The sequence below is a fragment of the Vipera ursinii genome, assembly GCF_947247035.1.
Source record: "Vipera ursinii genome assembly, chromosome: 5".
Lineage (NCBI taxonomy): Eukaryota > Metazoa > Chordata > Lepidosauria > Squamata > Viperidae > Vipera > Vipera ursinii.
In genome coordinates, this window is record NC_139518.1 from 69018649 (window position 1) to 69042981 (window position 24333).

At 41.5% G+C, this 24333-nt stretch overlaps 1 protein-coding gene across 1 annotated transcript in view; it reads left to right on the forward strand.

The window, feature by feature from the left end:
• The window catches only part of ADGRA1 (adhesion G protein-coupled receptor A1), a gene marked incomplete at both ends in the record, with an annotated part of 473204 nt that overhangs the window by 165470 nt on the left and 283401 nt on the right, over positions 1-24333 (forward strand). The window lies entirely within an intron of this gene.

Genomic DNA, 24333 nt, shown 5'->3' on the forward strand with positions numbered 1-24333 from the left:
TAAACATCATGCATATATTTGTAAAATATTGTAATATATAAACTTTCATGCATGTGTCCAGTGAAGAGATCACAGAGATAAGTAATTTTTTTTAAAGAAAGGTTTGGGATCATAAAAACAAATTGGATGGGAAAGAGGTAAAATGAAATGATATATTTGAATACCTTGATATGTAATTCAAGTATAATCTGTTTCATTATTGTAAAGCCTAAAAGTGATATTTAAAGTATTTAAATATCTAGAATACTTAAATATCTATCTGGAGATATGTGACATACAAACAAAATTAGTTTTAAGAAAGAATGAAAGTGATGCTCTAGTCTTTTGTATGATCTTGATGTCTTGATTTATGCTGGTCTATGACCATAATAAAGATTTGATTTGATGTCTTGGTAGATTCCAAATAATGGGGGTACAATATAGCCAAAAAGTCTTATATATCCTTCACATACCTGAATTAGTATAAATCCATTTTCATGTAAAATAATTGCAATTGTAATTGCAAGTCCTTACCCTCCAAATTAATGGTTTATCTTTGGAATTTGTACTAGTTGAACATTTTTTTGAGTATCTGCCGTATAGTAAACAAAATGCTTATATTGCATTAATTTCATTTTAAGGCCAGGAGAGATGGATTTTAGTCTCACAGGATATCAAACTCATGTATTAGTAAAATGAGAATAGGGATGGAAATTAATGCCTTATCTTTTAAAGATGCCATGTAATGATTTTTTATATATACATTCTGCGATTTTACTCTAATTCTGTTAATATTTGTCAAATTTCTAATGGTATCTGCAAGTTTCAAGACGGCAAAGACATCATTTCATTTTTTCATTCACCTGGTATTGAAGGGTTTCAGTACCAGCTCTCAGTCTGGTATTTGGGAACTGAGGGTGAAGCCCTTCTATTCCAGGTGCCTGAGAAAAAAGTGCAAAGTAGTGGAACTGCATTTACTATAAGAAAGAAAGTTAGGATACACATAGGAAACTCAGAGAGAAAAAGTCCTGTTTCTGCTAGGTTTCAAACCAGCAACATTTAGCTTACAAGACCAGAGTTACAATAACTGCGCCTATGGCAGCAATCAGGATGAAGAAGAGGTCATAAAGTTACGTAGACCAATGATAAGCACTGGCTCAGTTGAAGGCATTTTCCTTCCTCTATGAAGTTGATAATAAACTGCTAGGATTAGCCTGTAAAACAGTAAAGGGCTTCAGCCTAAACAGACAAAAATCCTTGGAAGGAAAGGCTGCACAGTGCTGTCCCATTCTGGTAACGGGGGCAATATAGGGAGGTCCTATGACTATGCTCTGCTTGACCTATAGAGAAAAAAAATAAAGGGCAAAGAGGAGAGTCAATTGCAGGGGAATATATAATATTTTCCTACAATTTCAAGGACAAATACTTAGAACAAGCAAAAGTCTTTATTAGAGATAAAATGTTTGGCAACCTGAGGTGGGGATCAAACAACGTAGGAAAACAGGCTTTTTAATCCTCCCAAAAGACTTTAGTGTAAATTTAAACGTATGTTGATTTTCAGTTTTCATCATTGCTGAAAAGGATCTTTAGATGACGTCAGACAATTTTTTTGGGGGGTGGGTGGGTGGGAAGCTACACATGTAAAGATTTCTCTCATTAGTCAAATTTCTTCTGGTGAAGAATGACTTTCTGTATCCTAGCAAGTTGTTGGTGTTATCTAGAAAGAATATTATGTGAGATTTATTTCCTCCCATTCAATTTATTCTGCTGGTACATATTTTTTGCAGTGGTTCATTTCTCATGGCAAAGCTAAGAAAGTTCACAATAAATGGCTGAGGCTGTACAAAAGGGAAAGCCTAGAAGATGATGAATCAACCTGATACGTAGCTAATAATTTTCTGGCGGAGATATTTCATTTTCCACAATGAGACAATGATTAGTTTAATAACATTATAGTACTCTTACATAATCATAATAATAGACATGTTATCCTTCCCTGCATCTAAACTCTAATGAAGTGGGCGGCCATAATAAATTTAATGAATTAAATTGACCTGCTTTAACTATTGCCTATCAGGGATGGAGGCAGTCAACAAACCCTCTCCCAAAATAAAAACCATGTATCATCTCTTTTTAATGCCAATAAGAGATAATTTGTCGATCATCAAGGTAAAAATACTATAGGGAGTGCCAAAGCATTATCATGCCAGTTCTAATTCAGTATCATCTTGATCAGAAGTCACTCTTGAATTTATTATTTTTAATAAAATATTCTTCACCCTTATCCTTTACCTTCCAATTAAAGGAGTTAATGATTCATAGTGCATTTTATTCACAGTATAAAAGCAAATTTATTTCACAGAATGTATTCACATGTAAACATATGACATGGTTATTCGATTTTTATGAATTCTATTTTATTTTTTTCATCTATTGCATTTAGATTATTTGGTACCTAGAAAACTAGTTTGTTCCTTTAAAGCCAGACATTTAACTTATGCTTAAAGCATATGTTTGGCATGATAAACATCAAATACCCTCTTTGTAGACATTTTAAGACTGAATGTTGAAGATATAGCAAGATAGACTCAAGGTTCAGAAGGATCATGACAGACTTGAACAATGGGACCCTATCCAACAATATGCAATTGAGTGGAGAGAACAGTAAGGTTTGAAACATGGGCAAGAAAATGGTATAAGATCTTCTGCTCAAGGAGGGGGTTGGAGTATAAGACTTGAAAGTTCTCTATCAATGCTGTTATTCTGTTGTGTTCTTGTTTGCACTAAAGCAAGTAATAATATTAAATCAGAGACCTTTTTTGCTGTTATCTTGTTACTAAAAATGGAAATGAGTAGAGATGTATAGCCATATCTGGCTCAAAATCTGATAACACAGAACAAACATGCCCTAACAACATCTTTTTTTTCTGTTCTGGCCTCATGACACTGCCTTCATCCTGTCTCTAGCCTACGAGTGAAACATGATTCAGCTGTCCTAAGCTGTATTAATTTTACGTTTTTCCCTTTTATCCCAACATTGCCCAAGTTCAGCCTTAGGGTGGGTAAAATCTGTCACTTTCGAAGCCTTTGGTGACTGCAGTATAGAGTAGGAATCAGGAATGGGAAAACGCATTTCACACCAGTCACTTTTCTGCTAATGTAAGAATAAGACAGTGGATAGTGTTAAAGTTCAGCAGTGGGGGAAGGTCATAAGAACTATTTAACCATATATTTACATAACACTTTCTGGTACAAAAGGAACATTGCCATATTTGTCTTTATCGCTGCTGTTTAACAATGTCTTATCAGCCAAGGAGCTACCCACCAAATATACTTAGCAGCACCATAAGTATGGGTCTCAATTGTGAATTGGTTTTTATTTAGGATCAATAGAACCATCTGTTTGTTTGAGAATCTAAAACTTACTCCATACAAAAACAAAATCCTTGTGTGCTGCACGTGTGATAATTCAGACTTGGTACTCAGTATTTCTCTTTTTATCAAAACAAGAAGAAAAGAAAAGAAAAGGAAGAAAAGGAAACACTCATACCGGTATTAAAATTACATATTTTACATACATATTAAAATTAGGCAGTTCACTCTTCATTGCCAACGATGGAGGTTATTTTAAGCTTGATTGCAATGTGTGTATGTGTGTAGACATAGATTTGTGATTTGGGGGATTACACTGTTGGAGAAGGGAGATTTAGCTTTATTTTAGGCAGCAGACCCTTCTTCTGTTGCCTCTCGTGGAAGTATGACTTGTTAAATCTTTTACTAATAACAACTGAAGACTATTTTAAAATCTTGTGGAATGAGCAAGAAAGCCTCCCTAGGCTGGAAAGTTAATGATTAAAAACAAGAACATTTCCCATATTGGTAGGCATATGCCATGGCCCCTTCTGGTTGCATTCTCAAGGAGGAGACGAGATGAGGAGAACAGACCCAGTATAGTTCTGCAATTGAAAAGTCAGATCTGAATGGGACCAGAAGTTTATTTATTTAAAATCTGCTAGTCCAACATCTGATACTGACACCACAGTCCTCAAGATGATGAGAACTGTATTGCCTCTGAGTGATACAAATAAAATGGCACAAAGCCACAAGGTTTCAGGGATAAGTTTCTTGGGAGTAAAAGCTCATTGTAAACTGGATGTTCTCTTCAAAGTTCATAAGCACTGGCTGAGTTTGGGTGGAATCCTTCCTTCTTTGACATAAAAGTAGAATGCAGTTTAGTGCTGGAAACAACATTGTTTATAGTTATAGCCTGTATCTATGTGCTTAGACTGATGCCCTGGCTTGCTCACCAGAATTTCTGAAATTTCCTCTGACTCTTGTTTAAGTTGCAGACTTCTTCCTTTGAATTTAATGGTATTTCCTAAGAGCCTTGGTGGAGCAGTGGGCTAATGCCTCCTTAAGTAACACCAGCTGCCTGCAATTAGTGCAGGTTCGCATCCCACCAGGCTCAAGGTTGACTCAGCCTTCCATCCTTCTGAGGTAGGTAAAATGAGGACCCAGATTGTTGGGGGCAATTAAGCTGACTTTGTAATAATGCCGCTGGGGTGTGTGTGAAAGCCCTAATAAGCAGGCATATACATAGAATGAAGGCTACTGCTAAGCTTGTAAGCCGCCCTGAGTCTTCGGAGAAGGGCGGGATATAAATGGAATTAAAATAAAAAAATAAATAAATAAAATAAATTTCCACTGTTAATCTGACCCTTGAACTGGACATTGATTATCCTCGCTGTCTGGGGGGGGGGGTAGGTTTATTTTTTTGATGATCTTAATTTGTTATATTTTTATCATTGTATCCCTCTCCTTGATAGGACTGAATGGGAAATATGGTTTCTGGGATATGGTTCAGGACCTGGGAAAAGTATATCAAGGGCTCTGGAATACAAGCAAGGCTTGTGCGTGAGATGGATAGATTAATTAGACTTGAGCTGATTTGGTCTGTGAATTGGAGGTATCCTGTCACTTAATATTTATGTTATTTATATTAACATATGTAATAGTTTAGGCTGCTTATAAAGTTTGCAAAAAGCTCTGGCTGTGCTTTTAAAGAATATTATGACATCATACCGGTAGAATAGAAATTAGAATAGAATAATAGAATAGAATAGAATAGAATAGAATAGAATAGAATAGAATAGAATAGAATAGAATAGAATAGAATACTTTATTTGGCCAAGTATAATTAGACACACAAGAAATTTGTCTCTGGTGCAGAAGGTCTCAATGTACGTGCAAAGCAACAGAGTAATAATCATAATATAATATCAATAAGAGCAGGTAGTAGAGAAGATGAAAAGGACAATAATACTACATCTGTACAACATGGGCAAATATACTTACATAAAACAATACTGTGGGGATTGGGTGTTCAGCAGAGTGATGGCACAAGGGAAAAATTCTGTACCTGTGTCTAGATGTTTTGGCATGCAATGCTCTATAGCGGCACCCTGAGGGGAGGAATTGAAACAGAGTATGTCCAGGATGTGAGTGGTCTGTAGCTATTTTCTCAGCTCTCTTTCTGACTCACACAATATACAGGTCTTCAGTGGAAGGCAGGCTGGTTGCAATTGTTTCTTCTGCACTTCTAGCTATCTGTTGGAGTCTGTACCTGCCCTGTGTGGTTGCTCTACCAAACCAGACAGTTACCGAAATACAGATGACAGACTCAATAATTCCTCTGCAGACTTGTATCAACAGCTCCTGGGGCAGTCTGAACTTCCTAAGTTGACACAGGAAGAACATTCTTTGTTGTGCTTTTTTTTTAGTGATGGTTCTAATGTTAGGTGTCCATTTCAAATCGTGGGAGATTATAGAACTCAGAAACTTGAAGTCTTCTACATTTCTAAAAACTTTTATTTAATATTATTTTATTTTACTTCTGCCAGTGATTTCTTACATTATCTTCAGATCTTTGGCAAGGTATATAAGATGATTCTGTTCATAAATATTCTGGTTTATCATTACTAATTTAAGCCTAGCTGTGTTTTTTGAATAATTGGTAGAACCATCTTACACTTAGATAACATCAGAATGACAGCTGCAACCAATGGATGCTCAGCCCTAGAGGGAAAAAACGCAGATGCAAGTTTTCATAAAATAACAGAAACACAAGACCGTTCCAATATTCTTGGAAACTCACTAATGCCCTCCAATGAGAGTGTATGCCAGGGACAATGCAGCCAAACCTGCATTTTAATGTAAAATAAACATGTTACAAAACAGTCCCATCCTACCAGTCCTAGGAATTCAATTGAATTTTAGTTCCCCAGACATCCCTACAGGCAAGGGTTCAAATCCCCTTGTGATCCTCACAACTACTACTTTGGAAAACAGCTCTAAAAAAAAAGGAAATGACAGAAGAACAGCCCAGAAAAAATACAACATCACAGTAGTTTTACTCTGTGGACAGGAAGCATGCAGTGAACAGAACAGAAACAAGAATATTCATCAAAGAGAATGGGGCTTATGCCATACCAGTCAGCCACAGTTAACAGATTTAAAACTGAAATACTCTATACTCTCACTCTCTCACTCTCTCACTCACTCTCTCTCTCTCTCTCTCTCTCTCTCTCTCTCTCTCTCTCGCTCTCTCTCTCTCTCTCTCGCTCTCTCTCTCTCTCTCTCGCTCTCTCTCTCTGTGTGTGTGTGTGTGTGTGTGTACTAGAACAGCAAAAATTCACAAACAATGCTTTGAATTGACAATGCTTCCGTCAAAGCACATTTATGAATCAGCTGATTGAAGCAGGTGGGTGCAAAACATTTCAGAGACTCATTGGCTTTTCTGTTTATTTTTATGTTTTTGATAGATAATATTCAGTACTATGTCTTCACCTAAAATACCTGATTTTAAATGCTGACGTGGGAAGGAGAGGCTACTTTATATATGATGACCTTTCTCATGAGTAACTCTCCAATGCATTTCATCACCTTAATGAATTTTGCCACGGAGATGGAAAATCAACAATGTTTTTTGGGTTTATTTATTTGTTTTATCAAATTTAGAGGCTGCCCTTCTCATTCTCAGAGTAATTAAAAACAGAAAAACCACATAAAAACATTATCTCTTTATAAAAGGAGGCAGTTAAAACAAGGATAGAATAAATCAATAGTTACAAAGGCAGGGGAGGAGCTTAAAGGCACTGACCAAGCCCAAGGCTGTGTGCTTCTCTGCTGGCCCCATGTGAGTCAGCACAGCCAGGTCTTCAAACTCTTTTGAAAGGCCAGGAGAGTGGGAGACCACCTCACCTTTAAGGGGATGATATTCCAAAAAGTTGGAAGTGAGGGCAGAGAAGGCCCTCTTCCTGGATCCTGTTAGTCAAAATTCTTTAACTGACTGGGTCCATAACAATATATGATTGATATGCTTGAGATTGTCAGTGTCCCCCCCCCCCAGGAATTGCTTAGCTTTGCCAACTATGCCAACTTTCCTGCACCCTGCCTAAAACCCAGAGATGGGGAAGAACAGGCTGGAAAAAAAATTCCAGGCATTTGTGCTGCCTTTCTCTTCTCCTACTTAAACCTACTCCACAGCTGTAGCATGGCAGAATTGTTATAAAAGATGCAACCTTGAAACAGGTGGGGAGAGGAGATAATCTATGGAATGAGAAACAAGGGCTATATCAACATTTTCAAAACCATTGGATTAGACAAGTGCTACTTAAAATTTGGAATAAAATTAGAAAACAAAATTACATTAAAGTACCAGTCTGGTTGTCCATCCTTGAAGCGATAGTTTACCGAAATTTGTTTAATTTGGAAAACAGCACTACATACAAAGATATTACGAATGAAGTGGGAGAATTGAAATCTAGACAGGAATTAGAACAACAAGGGATAAAATTGGAATGGTGGGCTTACCTACAGATACAAACACGATATGGGAAAGATAAGAAAGAGTGGGGGATAAATATTCAAGAAACTGCATTGGATAAAATTTTATTGGGGCCAGATGAGAAACAAATAAGGAAATTGTATAGTTTGCTATTGGGGTATAAAATGATTGAGGAACAAGTTAAAGAACCAATGCTGATATGGGCTAAAAATTTGGGACAAGGCATTGATCTTGATATATGGCAAACTCTCTGGGATAGAAATAAAAAGATAACGCTGGCCTCAGCTTATAAAGAAAATTTATATAAAATGTTTTACCGGTGGCATCTCCACCCAGCACGATTAGCCAAAATGTACAAGACAATATCCCCAAGCTGTTGGAAATGCTCCAAAGAATTAGGTACTTATTTTCATGTTTGGTGGTCCTGTAATAAGATGCAAAAGTATTGGCAAAGGATATGGATGTGGTTAGAAGAAATATCAGGACGGAGAGTAGATTATAGACCAGAACTTTTCCTACTAGGCATAACAACAGAGAAGCATATCAAAGAAGAGTTATATATAATGATACACATCATCACAGCAGCGAGAATGACGTTCACCCAGAAATGGAAAAATAGTGAAATACCGGACGAGAGTGAAGTGATAAATAAAATTTGGGCGTGCGCAGAAATGGGCAAGTTAACTTTGGAAATTAAAAACAAAGATCAGTCAGATTACTACAAAATTTGGAATAAGTTTTACCTATGGTGGGAACAGAAAGGAAGGTCTCAATAGAAATATACAGGATGCTGATTTCACATATTACTAGAATAAGGTGGTTGATATTGTATAACTGTATGTAAATGATATGTACATAAAGTGTATATATGTATATAAAACACAAAAATGATGTAAGACAAGAAGGAATGTCAGACCGTTAACACCTTGTCCAAAGTTTTAAATAATTAAATAATAAAATTTGCAATTTTAAAAAAAGAGAGAAAGAAACAGGTGGCGGGAGGAGATAATCTGGGTTTCGAAAATGGAGCAACAGCAGCAAGCAGAAAGCAGCCAAATAAAACAAATTTTCTTAGCAGGGACTGAAGGGTTCAGAGCAGGCACAGCAAAGCCAAACCAAGCACAACGTTGGGAAGGTGCCAGTGCTTTATCTGCTGCACATTAATAAGTAAGAAAAACAGTAGAAGAAATCCCAGAGAGAGAGAGAGGATTTAAAGACAGACCAGGGTCTTTAAGAGTTGAAATACTGTGGTATACTAATAATAGTATAGTATAGTAGCAAAATTAATAGTATATCTGTGGTAGAAATGGTACAATATACAGTACATATAATATAATACAAATAATAGGATATGGTAGAATATAGTCTAGAGAACATTGTAAAGTATAAATAGTAATAGAAATAGAGTATGGTATAATAGAATAGACACAGAAAGAACTTGCACCTAGGTTTGCATGTTTTATGTTTGTATCTTGGATACTTTTTCAAAATAATTTTCCCAACTCTTAAGAGGGAAAATCTAGAGCAGACATGTCAAACACAAGGCCCGGGGGCCGGATCCGGCCCGCGAAGTGGTTTCATGTGGCCCGCAAAGCCATCCTGGAAACAGTGAGGGAATGGCCCCCACTGCCTTGGCCCTGGCCCAGAGACCCTCCTTCTGCCAGAGACCCTCAGATCTGTCCCACTCCTGCCCAGGACCCATAGGCACCCTTGATGCGAACGATGTAGAGCTGGCCACGCCCACCCAGTAGGCCATACGCACTCTAGCCATGCCCACCCTGGCCATGCCCACCCGGCCCCCTGAGGGCAACCACAATGCTGATGCGGCCCTCAATGAAATTGAGTTTGACACCCCTGATCTAGAGTCTCATGCTTTTGATGGATCTCTTGAGCTTGAGTCAATAAAATTGGGTATAGTTTAAAAAGAGGAGACTGGATATTCACCTGATTCTCCTGCTTAATCGTGGCTGGACTAGAAGATCTCCAAGGTCCCTTCCAGCTCTATTCTATTCTAAACTATGACTATAGGTTCCTTCCCAGAAGAGGCTAAGCTGTGCCAATGTATTTTACCTTGCCTGGTGCTCTACTGAAGTCAGCAGTGGGGATATTTTCAGGAGAGGTCAAGCTTCCTTACACCCACAAAACCCAGTGATCAGAAACACTAAAACACCCCAGCCTATAAAGCCTGGCAGTTTGATAAACTAGTCATCAATAGGCACATAAACAATATCTACACACTGTGCAAAAGAGCCAGTCAAGTCAAAAAGTAAACAAAAAAGACCAAAACATCACCCCATCCTCAGGGTACCGTCGGCTAGACAATGTCGGCTGGCGAACCCCAGGGGAAGGGCCTTCTCTGTGGGAGCGCCAGTCCTATGGAATCAGCTCCCCCCTGAGCTTCGGATGGCCCCAGATCTCCAGTCCTTTTGCCGCGGCCTCAAAACACTCCTTTTCCACCTGGCTGACCTGGACTGACAGGCATTTTAATTATGTTTACAATTTTTAATTTATTTATAATTTTTAATTTTAATTTATTGCACAGATGACTTTAATTTTAATTTTATCTTAATTTCTGTACTTATTATAAGTTATTGTTGTTAGCCGCCCTGAGTCCTTCGGGAGATAGGGCGGGATATAAGTCCCATAAATAAATAAATAAATAAATAAATAAATAAATAATCCATAACCAATTCCCAGATAAGCATAGATTAACACAGAGATTAATATCAGACCAACCAATGAACTACCAAACAAGCTAACAGTGAACAGCCAAACCAAAGAATCTGCAAGATGATCCCCACCAACGCTGACAGGGTGAGCCACTAAAATATAAATTGAGAGCAAATCCCACTTATTAGCACTGATGATGTTACCTAGTTTGGGTAATGAAACCTCTGCAAGCTCAGAGAGCACTAAGGACCCCTCATTTGTTTTATATTTTTTGCTGTTCACCATCCAGAACCACTTCTTGTAAGATGTGCAGCTATATAAATTTAACAGAGAAGCTGACAAATAAATAATGTACTTGATATGCTGACTTTCATGTTCCTCTGTTCTAGCTGTTATTCCAAAAGCAGCTAGTATATTACACTGATTGACATACTGGACTGTATAGGGATGAAGAAAAAGAGTAATTGGCTTATATTACCTCTTCTCATCTTTCTCCAGGTCTTATTGTTTCTCAGCAAGAACTATTGACTGATCTTATTTTTGTGGTAAATGTGACACTTAGTCAACCTACAGGTAGTCCTTGACTTGTGACCACAATTGAGTCCAAAATTTATGTTGCTAAGCAAGATAGTTGTTAAGTGAATCACTGCAGTTAAATTGTTAATACAGTTGTTAAGTGAATCTGGCTTCCCCACCTCAGGACACTGCAATTGTCATGCCAGTTACCAAGCATCTGAATGTTGATTGTGTCCCTGGGGATGCTGCAATGGTCATGTGAAAAATAGTTGCAAGTCACCTTTGTCAGTGCCATTGTAACTTTGGTCACTAAACAAAATGGATTAAGTCACTGACTACCTGTAAAGTACCATTTGGTTGGGCTTGAACTGGATTGGTTGTTTAGTCAATGAGAAAAACAGACATATTGTCAGATCTGGCCAATTCAGGACTTCTTGACAGGATTTTTTTTTCCCAAGAGAATGTCAGTAGTATGCTGTTTAAGAACGACTCTGCCAAATTCTTTGTAACTCCTGATTTAGGCCCTGCACTTTTTTGGCTGTTGTGTATGAGACTGAATGGAAGGGATGCTAAATAGAAAAATAAAATGATTATTTATATAAAAATAGAACTGCTGTGGTAATAATAGTTCTAATAGTAATGTTTTTATGAATGCAAACCGGATAATCTAATATTTAGGGAACAAACTTACCTATATTATTCCATTTATATTTAATATGCCTGATGCATGTAGCTCTGGATAAACTAGATTATCACAAAAAGAATGTGATTTGAAAGCAGCAGAAGCATTGGAAAGAACTATGAGCTGTACAGACTTAGAACTAACTGAGTTGATTGCATAGGCCTCCCTGAAATTCAAGCCTGCATTCTTTTACAACAGCAGAAACCTGACTGAGTGGAGAAGTGAATGACTCCTGGTCGACCACCTCCCCAACGCCTGAGGGGCCTGCCAGACAGTCCCAGCTCCAACTCTTCCTCTTTCTCGGAGCTGGCCTCTGAGGGGGCCATGACAGGAAGACAGACCGATTTCGTAGATTGCATTTACTATATTTTACCAGACAATTGATAAGAGATGGTATTAAGAAACAAACATGGATATTTAATCTAGGGCAAATTAACGTTAACTCTTGGGACAATTTGATGCCATGGTAAATTTTTTACGAATTAATTACAATAACAGTTTGCTAACAGAAGGTTTTGAAACTTTATTCTTGCCTTTTTTATTGTTCTTCTTGTTAACTATTTTGGCATTAATACAGTATATAAATGACAAGTTAATTATTTTCAGATAGATTTAGTAGTTTAAAAATTTGGGATGCCTCTTTCGCAAATGGTGGGGAACTAGTATTATAGTAATATATTCAACTAGGGGGGATAATATATGTATATGTGTTAGGACAGAGTTCCCCAACCTTTTGAGATTGGCGGCCCGGAAGGGGAAAGAAGGGATGGTTTTATGGTGTGTGTGTGTATGTGAATGCATGTGTGTGTTTGTGCATGCACAGGAACACTCATTGCTCATGTGTGGGGCCATGAATTCTCGCACACGGGCCATGTGCACCTGCGATGCTCGCAGCGACACTTTCAGCAGCCACTCATGGGCCCCGGTGGCCAATAGGCCATGGCCCTGTAGTGGGCTGCGGCACACAGGTTGGGGATCCCTGTGTTAAGTTTTTTTAAATGCACTTTTAGAATGTCTTGTTTCTTTTGTTTTTTTCTTCGTTTGTTTGTTGTTTTTTAAAAAAATCTTTATGGAATTTTGTATTTTAAGTTTTTTTTAGTAAAATAAAAATAGAACCAAAATAAGAAAAAGCTGTTCATCACACTAACTGTGGTAAATTATTTATTCTTCAGAGCTATATTTGATTACTTTAAACATTCACAGCCATAGTACGTAGACCATGAATTCATACTAGGCAATACTGAAAGCAATTGCTATATCAGGCTGTAAAGAAAGATGAAAGAAAGGGGGAGAACTGTTTTGGTTGCTTCTATTTGAATGACTTTCCAGCCCATCGATTCTGAAAACCATCCTAATTTTAACAGACAAGTCATGAGTGAAATTAGCACATAGGGGCTGACACATGGAATATTATCTCAAAGAGGTAGGTTTTTTTATTGAAAAGTTTTACAATACATTTTATCAAAACAAAACCCCTCCCAACCCCCTCCCCTCCCACCCCCTTCCCACTCCCCAGCCCTCCCCAGCCCCTCCCTGGGGTAGGTTTTTTATTTTGAAAGAACTTTAAAAAAATAAAGCCGTGTCAGAAATTTCATGAAGCTGATTTACTATTTCATATTCTTTTGGAGTCATTCCTTTTATATATTGTTCAGTGTTTAAATTGGAATACTGTACAGTCAGTGCAAATGGGGAAACATTTTTTGAATTATTACAACTATTCATAAATGTGTGGCATACATTTCTTAGAAGGATTTCATAATCCCAAAAAAGCACACTTGTATTTTTAAAGAAATTGTTTGTAGTGGTGCATGAAGGTGAATTTTAATGTGCTAATCACTTTTCTTACTCCATTCAGAAGTCATTGTGAAGTCAGAGTTGTGTACTGAGGAAAAAACTTAACCAAATAATAAACTTTTACATTTACTTGATCTTCAGTTAAATCATCTTTGTTTTTTTGCTGATTGAAGAACTGATGCCTGATACTGATGTTTTAAAGCAGGGGTGTCAAACTGCCGTCCCATGGGGCCGATGCATCATAGCAAAATCATGCCCACCCCATTGCTGGCAATGGGAAAAACAATCACGATAATTGCGACACGTTATGTGATGTTGCTAGTTTGACCTCACTGCTTTAGAGGTACTAAGTTTATTCATTATCACTAATGTTTTATTTTAACCAGACAAAGCAAGACAGTTTCAGGTCTCTGTAATGGGAAACCATCACAAGTGAATGCTACAGAATATTTTACCATGTAGAAGTTATTTTAGTACAGTATTGGTGTGCTAATCATAATCTTTGGTTGGGGAGATATAAAGATCACTATAATAAAAAAGAAAATAGATTGCTTAGACGCATTGAAGTAATCAAATCAAAGCACTACAGCTTTATTCAGGAGTGGCAGGAAGTGCAGCAGTAGTAATATGGGTGCTCCATTTTTCTGGAATGACCCATGAAATTGTGCTCTATGGCACTTTTATAAATTTCTAATTGTAACTGTTATTGTGGACAAAGATACATGTCATTTCATGTCTTCATGTTTATATTTGATTACAATATTCTAGGGAGTGAGTAATTTGTTTCCTATAATCATATTTCTATAACATTTTATGTTTGATTTTCAGGAACAAGTTTATTAAATGTTTGTGTTTTTCAAATACTTCGTTTCAAGAACACATGACAATTATTATTTATTTTTGTTTTCACAATTAATAGTATAGACATTTGCCCTAAAGCACTTCACTCTTACATATAGTACCTCTGATATATACATTCTTTCAATATTTTTTTCTAAAAAAATTTAAATGAAAAATTACTTTATAAAAATGAGAAAAGTACAAAAGGATAAATTGAATATAATTATATTCTCTATAAAATACACAGATCTTGTCAAAGTTTGAAGTGTACATGTGACTCAATATATCTCTCTTAATGTGGATCAGAGGAAAAATATGCCTCTGTTTATACACACATTAAAATACCAAAATATTGTTAATATGTGTATAAGTATAAATCTTACTGGTGCATGCCGACCTTCCTCATTTGTAAGCTGGAAGATTCAAATCCAGGAAGCCTCCACTGGGACTTGCACAACAGCTGCCCAACAATTTAACCTCATTTGTGGAGTTCCTCAGGGGTCGGTCCTCTCGCCTCTCCTGTTCAACATCTATATGAAACCGCTGGGTGAGATCATTCGTGGTTTTGGAGTTGGGTATCATCAGCATACCCAGCTTTTCTTTTCGACCCCAAACCACCCCAGTGATGCCCTCACCGTGATGTCCCGTTGCCTGGAGGCAGTTCGGGTCTGGATGGGGAGGAACAGACTTCAACTCAACCCCGACAAGACCGAGTGGCTTTGCATACCTTCATCCCGGGTTTATTCGGACATTCCATCTCTTTCTATGGGGGGCGAATTATTACCCCCCGTAGATAGGGCTCGCAACTTGGGAGTCCTCCTAGATTCACGGCTCACTCTGGAAGACCACATAGGAGCTGTGACTAGGGGGGCTTTCGCCCAGGATCGCCTGGTGCGCCAGTTGCGGCCCTATCTAAGCCGGGATGATCTATGCACAGTCACTCACGTGCTCGTGACCTCTCGACTAGACTACTGCAACGCTCTCTACATGGGGCTGCCCTTGAGGACCACCCGGAAGCTCCAACTGGCACAGAATGCAGCTGCGAGAGTTGTGTTGGGAGTTTCCCGATACTCCCATGTTACACCTCTGCTCTGTGAGCTGCATTGGTTGCCAGTTGTCTTCCGGGTGAGATTCAAGGTACTAGTCATGGTGTTTAAAGCCCTAAATGGCAGGGGTCCGGAGTACCTCAGGGAACACCTGCTGCTGGCGTCAACTTCCCTCCGCCCTGTGCGTTCCCACAGAGAGGGCCTCCTCAGGGTGCCACCGGTCAGAGAATGTAGATTGGTGGCCCCCAGGGGGAGGTCTTTCTCTGTGGGCGCCCCGGAGCTATGGAACCAGTTACCGGTTGAGCTCCGGACGGCGCCCGATCTTCGCTCCTTTCGCCGCGATCTGAAAACATACCTGTTCGAACAAGCCAGCCTGGCCTGAGAGGGGATTGGTGGGGTTTTTACTATCATTTTATTGGGGTTTTATTAATGTATTTATTGTTGGGCATGTATTTAATTACTTTTTAATTTTTGTAGCTTTGTGTTTTATTCTTGCCCTGTACACCGCCCTGAGTCCTTCGGGAGAAGGGCGGTATAGAAATATTAATAAATTAAAATTAAATTAAATTAAATTCCCAATGGAAAGCCAAATGGTCACTGAACACCCAGATAGGAAGGCATATAAATGGCCCCACAAAAATGGTGCCAGGCTTTAAACTACCCCGTCAGCAATGGACAATCCAGAATAGGATTTGCATCTCAACAGCATCTGCTGGGACATGGTATCTTCCCCTCAGTCTTACTGTGGCGTTCCACGTCAAACTGTAGCTCACATTGTGACCAGCTGTAAGCTAACAGCATAAACCAGTCCTAGTATATTTTTAAATCTGATTTTTTAAAATATAAACCATGCTGTGCTTCAATGGTTAGATGGCCTAGACATCTAGATCTTTTTAACATTTATATTTTATTGTGTTTTTCTAATCTATAAGAAATGTTAATATATATTGGTAGGTAATGCATGATATATGCCATATGCTAAGTAAATAAAATATTATGTTTTTCTCTGTTATAATGAGAGATGTGTTTTTGTGATTTTCTTAATTGAATGCAAATTGAAAAGAACAAATTAGCCACTTTATACAAACTAAGCAGCATTTTAACAAATTTTCGGGAAGTCTTTTTTATTTCACACAAATAAAATCTTTTTCAGCATGACGTATCTGTCATTTTGAAAGGCATCAGTTTTACAGGATGAACCTGGAATCCATTAGTTTCAAACAATAACATCAACAGAACTCAACTTTTTAGCCCAGATGGAAATACACATACTGTTGTGCACTATTGGTAAAAACTGCAGTGAAAGTTGCTCTGCTTCATTGAGATGAATGACTTTTACCATTATGAAACATTTGTTCCATAACAGTTCATAATGGAATTCTACTGTAGTTCAAAGAATGGTTGTTCATATAAGACATGGCTCTTCGCTCAGGCCTTTGATGCCCCTTTCCTGTCTTTTTCTTGTCCTGTTTGCCATTTTTGTTTTAATAATAATAATAATAATAATAATTTTATTTATATACCGCCCTTCTCCCGGAGGACTCAGGGCGGTGAACAGGGCAAGCATAAAAAATACAGAAATACAAAAGTTAAAAAGGATTAAATATATGCCCAACTAAAAACAGTAAATACAAATATTAAAATAACAATAACCCCCCCCATCCCCCATCAGGCCAGGACGGCTTGTTCAAATAAGAATGTCTTTAGATCGCGACGGAATATGTGTATATGTCTTTCTTGCATTATTATTTGTTTTTAAATGTTTTTAACAATCTTTAATCACCCAGAGTTGCTGGGAGTTAGGTGACATACACATTATTATTATTATTGTTGGTTGCACAGATAGAAGTTTGAACTGGATTTGATATTTTTATCTGTCTATTGAATCTTTCCCAAGGACCTGGGATGGGCAGATGCTATTATTTAATAATGTTAAAGGTATGGTCGTAGAATTAAGTTGTGCCAAGTAAAGCTGCCTTTTGCAATTTACTGATGTGATTTTGTCAATGCTAATAGTGTTCACGTAGTGCTCCAGATGTTGTGAAATTGTATCCAAGGCACTTATTACTAATGGTGTTAACTATCATTTTCCCCCCAAACAGCCTTCAGAAGGTCTGTTACAAATATATCATACAAGCTTGCAAAGTCTTTTCCTAAGTTTTGAAATATCTGGAGATAGCTGTTTTACCAAGTGGAACAATTTCACCAGGGACAGGTAGTTAAACTACCATAATTCTTGAATGAAGAATTATTCCAACATTACTTGGAATCTAAACTGATAAAAGACGACATATTCCATCTCTAGGATTAAGCTTCCACAAAGTGGCCCCAGTTTCTCTTTTGGCTACCAGGACTAAGTGAATTTGGAGTTCTTGGTGCCAACACAAGAGTCCAAAAACTCAGAATAAAAGGAGTTTTTAAAATAGTAGCAAGAAAGTAAATATGTGAGAAATAAGATAGCTCAGCCATGTTTTGAGGCCTGGATGTACATACAAGAGCTAGTAGTCATTAATTAACAAATAAGCAAATATAATAAAAAGTTATGAAATGAGAACAAAAAAGAGGATAGTAAATTACTGTTGAAATGGGCCACTTTGCCTTTACCTTTTTTGTCAGTTTTATCAGTTTTACATTGACTCCTGTTGTCCTGGGGCTTTGGGTCAGAGGGCTGAATCTTAGAGTTCTTGTTAGTTTGAGGACTTGCAGATAATATAGACTGGGAAAATATAAACTTCATTTTCCTTAGCCTGAGGAACACCCCCCATCAACCACCTCTTCTTTTATTAGAAGAACATAGTGGCATTTAGAGTACAATTTATATACCACTCGAGTATAAGCCGAGACCCCCAATTTCACCCCCAAAAACTGGAAAAAGTTATTGACTCGAGTATAAGCCGATCCGCCGTTCTGCAAGCCTCTGCCGCCAGCAGAGGCTCGATCCGCCATTTTGCAAGCCTGAATACACAGGAATACCCTGTGTAGCCGCGGCTCGTCGGCAGGTCTCCGTTCCTCCTGCCGACCTTTGGGGAGGTTTGGGCGCCTCCCCAAACCTCCCCAAACCTCGGCAGGTCTCCGTTCCTCCTGCCGACCTTTGGGGAGGTTTGGGCGCCTCCCCAAACCTCGGCAGGTCTCCGTTCCTCCGCGCAGACCTGCCGACGTTTGGGAAGGTTTGGGCGCCTCCCCAAACCTCCCCAGGTCTCCGTTCCTGTTTGGGGAGGTTTGGGCGCCTCCCCAAACGTCCCCAAACCTCGGCAGGTCTCCGTTCCTCCGCGCAGACCTGCCGACCTTTGGGGAGGTTTGGGCGCCTCCCCAAACGTCCCCAAACCTCGGCAGGTCTCCGTTCCTGTTTGGGGAGGTTTGGGCGCCTCCCCAAACCTCCCCAAGCCTCGGCAGGTCTCCGTTCCTCCGCGCAGACCTGCCGACCTTTGGGGAGGTTTGGGCGCCTCCCCAAACGTCCCCAAACCTCGGCAGGTCTCCGTTCCTGTTTGGGGAGGTTTGGGCGCCTCCCCAAACGTCCCCAAACCTCGGCAGGTCTCCGTTCCTCCGCGCAGACCTGCCGACCTTTGGGGAGGTTTGGGCGCCTCCCCAAACGTCCCCAAACCTCGGCAGGTCTCCGTTCCTGTTTGGGGAGGTTTGGGCGCCTCCCCAAACGTCCCCAAACCTCGGCAGGTCTCCGTTCCTCCGCGCAGACCTGCCGACCTTTGGGGAGGTTTGGGCGCCTCCCCAAACGTCCCCAAACCTCGGCAGGTCTCCGTTCCTGTTTGGGGAGGTTTGGGCGCCTCCCCAAACCTCCCCAAACCTCGGCAGGTCTCCGTTCCTGTTTGGGGAGGTTTGGGTGCCTCCCCAAACCTCCCCAAACCTCGGCAGGTCTCCGTTCCTCTGCGCAGACCTGCCGACCTTTGGGGAGGTTTGGGCGCCTCCCCAAACGTCCCCAAACCTCGGCAGGTCTCCGTTCCTGTTTGGGGAGGTTTGGGCGCCTCCCCAAACGTCCCCAAACCTCGGCAGGTCTCCGTTCCTCCGCGCAGACCTGCCGACCTTTGGGGAGGTTTGGGCGCCTCCCCAAACGTCCCCAAACCTCGGCAGGTCTCCGTTCCTGTTTGGGGAGGTTTGGGCGCCTCCCCAAACCTCCCCAAACCTCGGCAGGTCTCCGTTCCTGTTTGGGGAGGTTTGGGCGCCTCCCCAAACCTCCCCAAACCTCGGCAGGTCTCCGTTCCTCCGCGCAGACCTGCCGACCTTTGGGGAGGTTTGGGCGCCTCCCCAAACCTCCCCAAACCTCGGCAGGTCTCCGTTCCTCCGCGCAGACCTGCTGAGGTTTGGGGAGGTTTGGGGAGGCGCCCAAACCTCCCCAAAGGTCGGCAGGAAGAACGGAGACCTGCCGAGGTTTGGGGAGGTTTGGGGAGGCGCCCAAACCTCCCCAAAGGTCGGCAGGTCTGCGCGGAGGAACGGTGACCTGCCGAGGTTTGGGGAGGTTTGGGGAGGCGCCCAAACCTCCCCAAACAGGAACGGAGACCTGCCGAGGTTTGGGGAGGTTTGGGGAGGCGCCCAAACCTCCCCAAACGTCGGCAGGTCTGCGCGGAGGAACGGAGACCTGCCGAGGTTTGGGGAGGTTTGGGGAGGCGCCCAAACCTCCCCAAACAGGAACGGAGACCTGCCGAGGTTTGGGGACGTTTGGGGAGGCGCCCAAATCTCCCCAAAGGTCGGCAGGTCTGCGCGGAGGAACGGAGACCTGCCGAGGTTTGGGGACGTTTGGGGAGGCGCCCAAACCTCCCCAAACAGGAACGGAGACCTGCCGAGGTTTGGGGACGTTTGGGGAGGCGCCCAAACCTCCCCAAAGGTCGGCAGGTCTGCGCGGAGGAACGGAGACCTGCCGAGGTTTGGGGACGTTTGGGGAGGCGCCCAAACCTCCCCAAAGAGGAACGGAGACCTGCCGAGGTTTGGGGACGTTTGGGGAGGCGCCCAAACCTCCCCAAAGGTCGGCAGGTCTGCGCGGAGGAACGGAGACCTGCCGAGGTTTGGGGAGGTTTGGGGAGGCGCCCAAACCTCCCCAAACAGGAACGGAGACCTGCCGAGGTTTGGGGACGTTTGGGGAGGCGCCCAAACCTCCCCAAACAGGAACGGAGACCTGCCGAGGTTTGGGGACGTTTGGGGAGGCGCCCAAACCTCCCCAAAGGTCGGCAGGTCTGCGCGGAGGAACGGAGACCTGCCGAGGTTTGGGGACGTTTGGGGAGGCGCCCAAACCTCCCCAAACAGGAACGGAGACCTGCCGAGGTTTGGGGACGTTTGGGGAGGCGCCCAAACCTCCCCAAAGGTCGGCAGGTCTGCGCGGAGGAACGGAGACCTGCCGAGGTTTGGGGAGGCGCCCAAACCTCCCCAAACAGGAACGGAGACCTGCCGAGGTTTGGGGACGTTTGGGGAGGCGCCCAAACCTCCCCAAAGGTCGGCAGGTCTGCGCGGAGGAACGGAGACCTGCCGAGGTTTGGGGACGTTTGGGGAGGCGCCCAAACCTCCCCAAACAGGAACGGAGACCTGCCGAGGTTTGGGGACGTTTGGGGAGGCGCCCAAACCTCCCCAAAGGTCGGCAGGTCTGCGCGGAGGAACGGAGACCTGCCGAGGTTTGGGGACGTTTGGGGAGGCGCCCAAACCTCCCCAAACGTCGGCAGGTCTGCGCGGAGGAACGGAGACCTGCCGAGGTTTGGGGAGGTTTGGGGAGGCGCCCAAACCTCCCCAAACAGGAACGGAGACCTGCCGAGGTTTGGGGACGTTTGGGGAGGCGCCCAAACCTCCCCAAAGGTCGGCAGGTCTGCGCGGAGGAACGGAGACCTGCCGAGGTTTGGGGAGGTTTGGGGAGGCCCCCAAACCTCCCCAAACAGGAACGGAGACCTGCCGAGGTTTGGGGAGGTTTGGGGAGGCGCCCAAACCTCCCCAAACAGGAACGGAGACCTGGGGAGGTTTGGGGAGGCGCCCAAACCTTCCCAAACGTCGGCAGGTCTGCGCGGAGGAACGGAGACCTGCCGAGGTTTGGGGAGGCGCCCAAACCTCCCCAAAGGTCGGCAGGAGGAACGGAGACCTGCCGAGGTTTGGGGAGGTTTGGGGAGGCGCCCAAACCTCCCCAAAGGTCGGCAGGAGGAACGGAGACCTGCCGAGGTTTGGGGAGGCGCCCAAACCTCCCCAAAGGTCGGCAGGAGGAACGGAGACCTGCCGAGGTTTGGGGAGGTTTGGGGAGGCGCCCAAACCTCCCCAAACGTCGGCAGGTCTGCGCGGAGGAACGGAGACCTGCCGAGGTTTGGGGAGACGCCCAAACCTCCCCAAACGTCGGCAAGTCTCCGTTCCTCCGCGCCCTGCCTGCCTGCTTCTTTCCGCTGCGGAAAGAAGCAGGCAGGCAAGGCGCGGAGTTTGGGGAGGTGCGCGCGCACCTCCCCAAACCTCCCCAAACTTCGGCAGGTCTCGGACGGCGGTGGCTTGGGAGAGGTGCGGGCGATCCCGGAAGCACCAAAGCCTCGGCCGCGCACAAGTCCTCGGTAAGTTTTTTTTGTTGACTGGAGTATAAGCCGAAGTGGAATTTTTCAGCCCAAAAAGTGGGCTGAAAAATTCGGCTTATACTCAAGTATATACGGTATTTATTTTATTGGATTTATATAGAATTGCTAAGTAGATGAGGCTGCTAAGTCGACTATACAATCTGTTCCTGTTATCCAAAAATATTATGGTTTTCTAGAAGTTAATAGTTTTTCTTAGTCCTGTGTTAAAACTCTTTTCTACAATTTGCTACTTACACTTTTCTATTTAGTCTACACATTAGTACTCAGTTTGTGTACTAATATACATATGTTGGGCTATGTTTTTCCTATATTATGGGCTGTTTTTTGCTGCTTTTTAGCAGTGTAAAACACTGAAAGATAATTTCAGAATGCATACTGATTTGGGAAGAACCAGTAACCTACAAACATTTTTTTCCCATTTTTTCCATAAAACTATATAATTTTTAACTTCTAATCTTCTAATTTTGGATGCTATTATTTCTACGATATTTTTCTATTAGTATCATTTATTTTAGAATTTTATGGTTTGGGATGTTAAAGAATGAGAATGATAGTTTCAAAAGTCTATATCTATCTATCTATCTATCTATGTATCTATCTATCTATCTATCTATCTATCTATCTATCTATCTATCTATCAATCTATCATACTTTGTGACTGTCTCTATCATGTGATGTGTGGCATATAAACAGACCATTTTTTAAAAAAAAACACCAAAAGTATAAAAAATAGTATTATAAAAAGGCTAAGAGTAACCATCAAATTATGCACAATAAAACCACTTTTTTTGTTTTTTGCCTTTTCAGTTGGGTCTGGATTCTCCCCCCCCCATATGTTGTTTTATTGTATTATTACAAAACACAAGTAGCATATAAATCACAAGTTCTAGATCTCTTAATCATTTCCACCAAAACCTCACAAACACCAATAGACAATGTATAGCTTTCCAGGTATTACTTAACTTCATCTTCCTGAAACTAGCCAATAATAAAGGAAGTTGGGAGTTATAGCTCACCAGTAGCTGGAGAACCATAGGTTAACTACTTATTCTATAACTATACTGCACTGTACTGTATTTGAGGCAGTAGCTTTTCTTTTATTTGGCTGAACATTCCTGGAAGGAATACAGAGGAATAATAATAATAATAATAATAATAATAATAATAATAATAATAATAATAATAATAATAATAATAATAATAATAATAATAATAATAATAATATAAAGTTGGAAGGGACCCCGGAGGTCATCTAGTCCAACCCCCTGTTCAGGCAGGAAACCCCATACCATTTCAGGCAAATGGCTGTCCAGTCTCTTCTTAAAAACCTCCAGTGTTGGAGCATTCACCACTTCTGGAGGCAGGTTGTTCCACTGGTTAATTGTTCTGTCAGGAAGTTTCTCCTTAGTTCTAGGTTGCTTCTCTCCTTGACTAGTTTCCATCCGTTGCTTCTTGTCCTGCTTTCAGGTGCTTTGGAGAATAGCTTGACTCCCTCTTCTTTGTGGCAGCCCCTGAGATATTGTCCAGACTGCTATCATGTCACCCCTCACCCTTCTCTTCATTAAACTACACATACCCAATTCCAGCAACCGTTCCCTATATGTTTTAGCCTCCAGACCCCTAATCATCTTGGTTGCTCTTCTCTGTACCCTTTCTAGAGTCTCACAGTTGATTTGGAGATTCTCAGGCCTCTACTTCCGATCCTTTGCTTTTTAAGATTACCATTAAGCCAGGGATTATGGGTTACATTTAATCACTGGAGTGATGTTAATCACCTATCAGTGTAGAATAGAACAGAACAGAACAGAACAGAACAGAACAGAACAGAACAGAACAGAATAGAATAGAATAGAGCAGAGCTGGAAGGGACCTTGGAGGTCTTGTAGTCTGGCCCCCTGCTCAAGCAGGAGAACCTATACTGTCTCAGACAGGTGAAAGTATAGTCTCTTCTTAAAAATCTCCAGTGATGGAGTCTTTGTTTTTAAACTAACAACAATAATGCTGATTGGGTGTTACAACTTCCTAATGTTAGAATTCAGTACTGGAACCAATTACCAAAAGAGGGGGTGGACTCAGTTTAGGATGGTCACCAAAGAGTATAATCTGGGATTTGGATTCAGGCCAATCTGCATGTAGTTGATTTTCTTCTAAAATGTCAGGTCTTCAACTTGGAGCTTTTCAGAGATTTGTTCTAGATTCAGGGTGCTCAGGAAGTTTCTCTTATCAGGAACTCCTTTTTAGTCCTTCAACAATGTTCCAATTATTAACATTCCTGAAGATAGAAGATTTGGAAAAAATGATATCTGCTTTCAATAATTATCTCATTTAGATTATCATAGTGGACTCTCCTTGGAGCTACTTTTGAGGCATATCTGCTAAATAGACATATGTATGGTGCAAAATATTACAGCTAGCTTGCAA